The sequence below is a fragment of the Electrophorus electricus genome, unplaced genomic scaffold, assembly GCF_041902795.1.
Source record: "Electrophorus electricus isolate QZ-2024a unplaced genomic scaffold, ASM4190279v1 Scaffold39, whole genome shotgun sequence".
Classification (NCBI taxonomy): domain Eukaryota; kingdom Metazoa; phylum Chordata; class Actinopteri; order Gymnotiformes; family Gymnotidae; genus Electrophorus; species Electrophorus electricus.
Genome location: NW_027658682.1, coordinates 1,209,070 through 1,218,605, shown reverse-complemented (window position 1 = coordinate 1,218,605; position 9,536 = coordinate 1,209,070).

The following is a 9,536-nucleotide window of genomic DNA, read 5'->3' as shown; positions in this document are numbered from 1 at the left end:
CTGGAAACATAAAAGCATGATCTTAAATCTTTCACTTTGTTCTTATATGCGAGTTGTCAATAAGTCAAAATTCTTGTTAAAACTCTGGAACTCTGTTGCAGCTCAGTGTCTCTGTTTTGCATTGCCAGATCACTGGACAGGAGTATGTCCAGCTTTGACACACGTGCCCTGCGCTGACCAGTACCGCCAGCAACCACAACACATGTGGAGACGAAATGCTCTTTAACTACTTGTCCTTCCTCCACGTATATACACTCAAAACTCCAGTTTAGAGTGGTTAATGGCACTTACGCCAGCACACTGTACCGGTTTGTTCACCTGTAGTCAGAGATGCACGGACCCGTTGGTGCGTATGCGTAACTCGGAGCAGGTGCTGCTCTACAAGGTTATGCTGCTGCTTATTGTCACTCTCTCACGACCACAAGCCCTCATCTACTTTAACAAGGCTAAGTCACTGATAATGTAATAACAAACATGTTTGACAAAATACTAGGTCATGGTTTGCAGTCTGAAGTATTTCTGACCTGCTGAGAGTTAGCCTGATTTGATTTAGCTTGTTCTTAACCTTTGTTTAGTATGTTACGTAAAAGCTCACTCATTAGGGTTTTTTTTTAATAGGCTGTAGTAATTTCAGGAGCTCAGGCAGGGGCATACTTATATTTATGAGTGGCTATGCAACACCCACTGAAATAAAAGCTGAGGATGTCATTGCAGAGGTAGGAGGAGCCAGAGCAGAATATTACAGAATATTACATTGCTTGAATAGTGGCTCTGTCTGCCCTGGGGGTATTATTGAAACCCAAAGGCTGAAAGGATGGGGGAGAGAGAGAGAGAGAGAGAGAGAGAGAGAGAGAGAGAGAGAGAGAGAGAGAGAGAGAGAGAGAGAGAGAGAGAGAGAGAGCATGTGTGAACATATTCTTGTCACGGTACGGCCCCTCCCCCCAAACGTCTCCCCGTGTGCGTTTGCTTGTGTGTGTGTGTGTGTGTGTTCATCCGTGTGGCCACGCTCACTTGTGTTTCACGCCTGCCCTTCGTTGTGTTGTTATTGTTTGCGTATATAAGTCCTTTGTGTAAACGTTAACGTTGTCAGTGTTTGATCCCACGATAGCCTTATTGCTACGTTGTCTTCCATGTCTCTAAATAAACATCGTTGTATGCATCATGGCTCCTCTTTTGTATCCTGCCAATCCTCCCTGCGTTACAATTATGATAAAATTTGATAAAATACAAGATCATAGTTTGCAGTCTGAAGTACTTTTGACCTGCTGAGAGTTAGCCTGATTTGAGTTAGCCTGTTCCTAACCTTTGTTTAGTATGTTGCGTAAAAGCTGATGGAAATATTTCAGATGTAACATACATCTAACTGACCTAGTAGAGCAAAATTACAGAATTTTAAGGAGGAAGTGACGTTCTTGGGGCATATCATTAAGGGAAATACACACAAGCTGTCTCAAAACCGACCACAAGCCCTAATTTCGCTACCTAAACCATAGTGGCATACTCCCATCTTACTCTTTTAGTCCCACACGCAGTACACCGAATACTGCAGGACCAAAGAGTGTCACACTTCTCAGCCCAGTGGTAGCTGAGATACCACACCACCCTCTTAGATATGCCTAATATAACTGTCAAAAGGTGTATAACACTGAACCCAGCTACACTCCTTCCTACGGAGGAGGATGGAGATCCACAAGACTGCACAGCAATCTTAGCTGAAGTATATATACCGCGGGTTGATCTCTTGGAAGAAGCCATAAGTAACCCAGACCTATGCCTCTATGTGGATGGGTCAGCAAGCAGGGACGACACAGGGGTCAATAGGGAAGCATACGCGGTAGTAACAGATCATGAAATACTTAAAACAGAAGTATTACCATCCTCCTATTCAGCGCAGGCTGCTGAACTAATAGCACTGACGGAAGCATGCAAACTAGCTGCAGACAAAACTGTTAATGATTTTGGAGCCATATGGAAACATAGGCAATTCCTGACAAGCTCGGGGAAATATATTAGACATCGCCATCTTGCTAGAAGCCATTTTGCTGCCAAAGACAATTGCAGTTGTTAAGTGTGCAGCTCACAAGACTACAGAAGACCAAATCAGCAAGGGGAATAATTTTGCAGATAGAGTAGCAAAGGCAGCTGCAACTAAAACCGCTGTGCAAGCAATACAGGAAACCGCTGCTACCCCGCAGGCCACATTACGGGAGATTCAGTCATGGGCTACCGCCACCGAGCGCACCAGGTGGAGATAACTAGACTGCACAGTGTACAATGGTGCTTGGACACACACACCTACGGGCAAACCTTGCCTACCCAAATCATACGTGCAGGGCCTAATCAGAATTGCTCATGGGCGTAGCCATATGAGCAAAGGGGGAATCGTGGACAGCATATTAAAGTACTGGTTGAGTTGGAACTGTGTTGAGTAGGGTGTTAAAGGCAAGGCCTACCCTTTCAACACTCGGAACCGTCAAGAAACCCATAAGATGGGTGTGTTGGTGCTTGTGATACTTGGGGTCTGGCATAGTGTCCACTTGAGTACATCCGAACGTATAACCTGGGATACCTCCTCCTCCGGTTATTGGACCAGGTTAAACAACGGCTATTTTAGCACCTCTAACAAGGAACAAATCCCATGGTATCAAGCCTTCAATAAGCCAGTGCAGCAGACAATTACAGGTCACCTAAGAGAAAACACCACAAAGCAGAGTCAAATCATTAGGGTTCCGTCTGGTTCTTATGATTATTCTGCAAACAGAAACTATGTATGGGACATCAGAACTGATAGTGAAGTTAAACAGTCAATCTTACTATTGCCAGTGCGCCCGGGGATGGAAATGCCATTCAGGTAAAGTTACGAGGAAACTGGAACAATCCCAATGGTAGCTATCTGTGCTGTATAGAAAGGGTGGGGGCTGACATTTGTGTGCCTCTGACACATGTAGCACTGCCACATAGAGAAAATCAGACACAGCTAACACAGTCAGAACATAGACTGCATATTAACATGGATGAAGAATCCCACGACTTATCAGAAGACTTGTTGCCATTTCAGGGTCCCAACGCCACTGAGGCAGAACGATTAGCAGCTAAATGCCAGCAAAATACAGCGTGTATGTCAGTCATTGTGCATGCCCAACATATCGAGCAAGAGTGCCTGGTGTGCCAGCATACCAGTGTTCCATGGACTGTAATCCCTCTGAAAAACGCAGACGTAGGAGAAGTGAATATGACAATCTCTATGTGCCAGGTTATTAACCAGACCTCAAACTGTCCCAGTCCCACTAACCCCGCACCACCGAAAATGATGCTGCATGTGGCAGCTAGTAAGGGTGAGATATTTGTATAGCAGATGAAGCAGCAGGTGCCGGAAGGCTGGTCCAGATGCGTCGACTATGTGCAGGTGCACAGCAACGGCACTTGCAGTGACTCCAATAGCAGTTCCCTGTGGAATTGCTCCATGACAACCCTGCAGGGGTATTGGAATGTAATGCGGGTCGGTGGTTCGGTGGCCTATGGTGAATTGCCACAGAACTGGACTGGATGTTGTTATCCAGCTGTAGTGCGCCCAAGGACACAGGTGTATACACTTCCCCATGCCAAGCAGCACAGGGTGAGGAGAGACATAACCAGCATAGACTCTTGTGGTAGAATTCTGAGGGACCCATGGACCACTCCGGGTGAAACCATTGGTTGGTCCCTTTTCCTGGGCGGTGGCACAGTAGCAGCCCTGCAAAAGATCAGTGGCTTAGCTTATCAGTTACTGCAAGTAGTTAATGACACCTTAGCAGCAATAGGTGCCGTAAAGATAGAACAACAAGCGATAAGGGCAGTAGTGCTTCAACATAGAATGGTATTAAATCTCCTAACCATGAAGGAAGGAGGAGTGTGCAAAATGATTAACACTTCCTGCTGTTTTTACATTCCAGATCTCAGCGCTAATATTACTGATTATATGAATCATATGTGATCTGCCTTCACTCCGCAGCCTACAGTTCCAGTAGCGGCTGTAGCGTTGCCCATTCTGCTACCCATTCTTCTTCTTTTTCTTCTTCTTCTGTGTTTACCTCCTTTTTTGTCATTGCGTGTCAGACGTCTTTCTAGTGTGTTCACCATGCCAGCGCTCAGCGGCCATGCCAATGACCAACCGCAGCTCAGTGAAGACATTCTGCTCCCCAAGATGGGCGGTGCTGGTGATCCACATGAAGACATCGTAGTGCTATTTGCTGAATAAATGTGTGATAATGTGTGATATAGAATAAAGGGGGGAAATGTTGTGGAAATTTACCTTACTTCATTTTGTGGAAATTTACTTTGCTTTATTTTACTTTGCTTTATGTTTCTATAGTCACAGCATAACAGTCTGCAGATAAGCGTGTGAGTCAGGTACACCAGCTGCTCACATACCGTTCTAACCATAGAGATAGAAGAAGCCTTCAGCGCTCAGGCTAACCAAAACATGAATTAGCCAATACTCTGTAGGAGTCGTTTTTCTTTTTTTTCTCTTTCTTCTGTTCTGTGTATAAGGGGAGGGGGACCGTACTGCGGGTCAGTCCTCTTACTCTGTTATACAGGGGACAGAACTCAATAAACTTTTACTCTTTACTACTCAATGCATAAAGCTGTCTGTGTTTGATGTGCTCTCATTTTCCCACCACATCCATTTAGCAGTACTTCTGAATAACCGAAATGGCTTAAAACAGCTGAGGGGATGTTTGAAACTGAGTGATAAGATGTTCAGCAATTTATATATGATAATACAAGGCAGTAAATTAAATTTGGCTGAACTGGACAATAGTACCTGGCATGAAAAGTATGTCGTAGAAAGAGTAACAAAAAACTCAACCTCTCACCTCGCGCTCTGAGATGTCTTCGTCACTGTCTGTAGTGTCCTCTAGGATACTTCTGCCCTCACTAAAGTGTGTCAACCTGACCGGGTCAAACATCTCTTGAACATAATAACTACACAATGGAAAATCAGCTTCAAGTGCTGCATTGAGCAAGAGTGCACTGTAAATGGCCAGATATAAATGGCAATGTCAGTAGTAAATTTATATATGCAGTCATGGAACAGGACCTAGCTGTAGAGCACAGCTTTAAGGTGCATATTATGATGTGCTCTTACCAATCATCCTCCTGGCTGTGTCTTGCTCTTTTGGCCAAATGTTTCTCTTCCAAAGCAGACAGACCAGACTCGCTGCATATTACTCTGTGCACTATAAATAAACCACATGTATAATGCCTTGTAAACAATGGAAGAAGGGAAATTTGAACTGTGACTACTCTGTTAAAGGGGCGGATAAGGCACCCCACCCAAACCCCCGAAAGCTGTTCTGTTATCCCTAATTGCTATGCAATAGTCCTGTGATTAACTCAAAGGCTGGAGAAGTTTCACCTTTCTCTATTTGAATCCTGAAGGCTGTTCGGTTCCGTCGCCCACAATCCATCCTGTGTAATTAAACATTCACATCATAACTCGACACCGTGTAATAGGGCAAACTCACTCGGATCGGGGAAAGGATCACAGACTACCTGTACTGCTGCTGCAACTCTGCGGCCATTCCAACAACATCCACATACATTCCAGCAACATCCTATTATAGGACACAGTGTATCTGGCTTAAGTACACCCATTTAATAGCATGTTGGACCTTCTTTGGCCTCCAGAACTGCAGCAATTCTTTCTGGCATAGTTTCCACTATATGCTGAAAATACTCTGCAGGAATCTTGGTCCAATCTTCATAGGATATTTTCTCTCAAATTACATAGAGGGACTGACATGTTCTAAACTGCCTGTTATACCTTTACCCAGGGATGTTCTATAGGATTAAGATCTGGGGACTGTGAAGGCCAGGAAAACATTGAAAATTTGCTGTCTTGATACTGGAACAAATCCGTGATTATACAACCCTTGCGGCAGGGTTTCTTGTCTTGTTGAAAGTGTCCTTCTGCCATAGTTTAAGCAGCTGCATGAAGGGATGCACTCGGTCGCAATACATAGGTAAGCCCTTCTGTTCAAACATCTACTGATTTCAGAGGACCCATGGTGTGCCAAGAAAACATTCCTCACACCTTTATGCCACCTCTACCAGCTTGAACTGTTGACACCTGACAGGAAGGACTCTTTAATTCATGCTGCTTATGCCAAATTCTTACCCTCCCATCATCATAGTGCAACAGAATTTTGGATACATCTGACAAGATGATGTTCCACTGTTTAGTTTTCTGCTCTTCTGCCCACTGGAGTCTTGCCGTTCTGTTTGCCTCAGACAGCAATGACACTCGAACAGATCATCTGAACAGGTCATCCAAATGTGCTAAGGTGATGACCTGTGCATTCAGACATGTTAGTTGGAGCAACAGCATTGTATCTGGCTGCAATTTGCTTGACCGTGCACCACTTGATCATCAGAATTATTCTTGATGTCATCCTCCTTTGATCCCTTTCAAAATATTGGTCCTGGTTAGTCTGGTCCATGCCTCGTTCGCAGTTCGCTTCGCTCAGACCACTTGACTTTCCCATTCTAATGTTTACATGGCGTTTTTTGCAATTAGTCAAAACTGACCTTTCATGACCTTCATTATAAACTTTTCTAAGCAGTCATGACCTCACCCTGTCATAATATTTACTATCATATCTTCCCTGTGTCCAAAGTGATCTCATGGCAGGAATTTTCTAGCCAACCATTTCTAAGTCAAGCCAATTCAAGCAGAAATGCCACTGAGAGTGTTTCTGATGAACTCCTGTCATTGTACTAAGTCGGTAAGAAAGGGTTAACTACATAAAAATAAAAGTGAATGACTTAAAAGTTTGATCATTTTAACTGAATCTATATTTTATGGAATGGTGTAATTAACCTTCATTATAAACTTTCCTTAGTCGTCATGGCCTGTCCCTGCCAGAATATTTACTATCAGATTTTCCCTGTGTCCAAAGTGATATCATGGCAGGAATTTTCCCAAGTGTTTACATTAAAGGAATCTGACTATACTGATTACTCTTTGCCAGCTAACAGCAAATAAAAGATGCTGGATTTTGGATTATGTGAGTATATAACGCGTGACTGTGTTTGTGTCAGAGAAGGGAGAGGAGAGGCTTTGTCTCCAGCCTCCCGCTGCTTGCCGCTGTTCAGCTTCTCACTCCTGAGATCCTTCTCGTTCTCCTTCTCCCCATTGCGTCCCACTCCGCCAATGCTGCTGCAACTTCAACCGCTGACAAAGTGCACCAGCTCAAAGCGTGGTCTAGAGCCAAATTTCAACACGGGCATCTTCCTCATTGGCTCATCTCCTCAGAGGGGCAACACATGCACAGTTTCAGCTCCTATCGATGCCCACGTAGAACCTTATAAAATCAAACTGACAATGACAAGGAAACCATATTTTCAACACCTCCAGCACAAGTAGTAGTTTTTAGCAATGCACTACTTTTAGTGGTTGTTGAGCATCTGGAAAGAATGCAAGTCACCAGGGTAACATCATCAAGAAGCCCTTTTAGACTTACTTCCATCAGATGAATTCGGCCTCTTTTTTGCTTCAGTATTTGGGACTAATTCGTAGGAGGGCATTTTGCCAACATGAATCCCCTCTGCCATGTCATGCACTCTCTGCATCAGTTGTGGGCCATACCTGCTAGACCAAACATTTACATTCTGAATACTTTGGCTCAAGTTGTTAAAATCTTAGTATAAAAATCAACACTTTTATCTGTATCTTAATTTCAGGCTGATTTAACAAGTAGATAAGCTAACGTAGTGAGCGGTTGTCTTGGCTTGTCCTAATGGCAGTCAGGGGCCAAAACACTTACTGTAACACTTTATACTTATAACACACTTTCCTTAACTATTACAGATGCCGTTTAACAATGTTCTATTTTTAAAATATGGAAACAGCAACTCAGCACATAAGGCGTTAGACCATACCTGCATGCTAAGAACACATGGTTCACTCAGACCATCGATAGAGACAACAGCTGATCTAAGTCTCTTGCTTCGTAATTTTCAACGTGCTTGTTTATGAATAACTTTCGAGCTAACCACTGCTTATCACTTTCAAAGTGTTGTCAGAATTTATTGATATGAAAGGCTCTCGTCATGCTGATAATTGTCTGGTAGGACCAACTGACAACGTTATTGCCCCGACATACGCCCGGTGAGAAAAGCATTGTGGGAATTTCAAATATGGCCTGTGCAATGCTCGGTTTGCCTGCTAGTGCCTGATCTTCGAGCAGGGAACCTCCAGCTTTGGTCACGTTCTGCCCAGAAATCTATCCGCTTCAAGATTGGTCTAATGGGCCAGTCATTGCTCATCCTCCGCCGCTCTTGTTCAGTCGGCAGAGGGTGGATTTTCGTCCTGCTCTGTCTCTGTCCCATTGTCAAATGCGCTAACATTTGCTGAACTTGAATCTTTTTAATTCTATGGCAGGGGTAACATTCCAGAACTGTTGTCAGTGTAGATCATTTGAATAAATGACTGTTCTGTTTGCCTGCTACGAGCTGCCATAGCTGCAGGTGTTTGGTGACTAGACCAGTCAGCATGCAGGAGTCTGCCTATGTTCAGTTAGAACAGGCATCAGTAAGACAAGACTCGCTGTACTCACTCATTATCTTAATACTGTTCATTAAATTAAGTCAGCGGTTTATATTGAGTTTACGTCATTTGGTACGACGACTCTACAGTCTTGAATTGATTTATGCAGTGTAATATGGATATAAATGTTAAAATGTTCTATTACAGAACACGACACCTGTTGCGTTTTATATTGGTAAATATCTGATATGACCGCTGTAACATAAAGTTGCGGTTATAAGTACGTGAAACATTTTGATCGACTGAAATGTAGATGTATGTACATGCAATATATTTGTGATTATGTAAATCAAACAGCTATTCTTATTCTTATGGCTAGCTAAATTGATTGCAATTTCGTCGTCTTCAAGGCATGGCATGGTGTTTATTCATTCTTTGGCATACAAAATGACACCTTTTCACGTTTTGGAACTACAAATATGGCGGCCTTTTTTCTTTAGCGTTTTAATGACGTAAAAGCAGAGTCTCACCGTAAAGTCGGGCAGGAGGATCTGGACTCATTTATTTCTTCGTATCTTCCCCCATCTAGCGGTCAATAACGGGTAGTCTTGAACTGATTTCTATCGCGTAATACTTCGGATATAAATGTTTAAATTTCCTGTTGCAGAACAGACAAAGTATAGTCAACCAGTTCTAACCTTTTGATAAAAACTTGAACTTCAAAGTAGGTGAATCTATTTCCTTAAACCAATGAGATCACAGTTCATTTACATAACATCAATGCTTTGAGTGCTTTAGATATGAGAACATCACAGTGATCTTTCTGCTCACACATCAGTCAGTCTATAATTCTGTATTATGTGTTTCTATAGCTTCCAACTTTCATGAGTTCCTTGAATCTGTGGAGAAAAGTGCAGACCAATGTAGTTTCTTATTTGTGAACATTTATACATTTATTGTAATTTATTTATCATTTAAATGTTTTAATTCTTTTAATTTATAGACA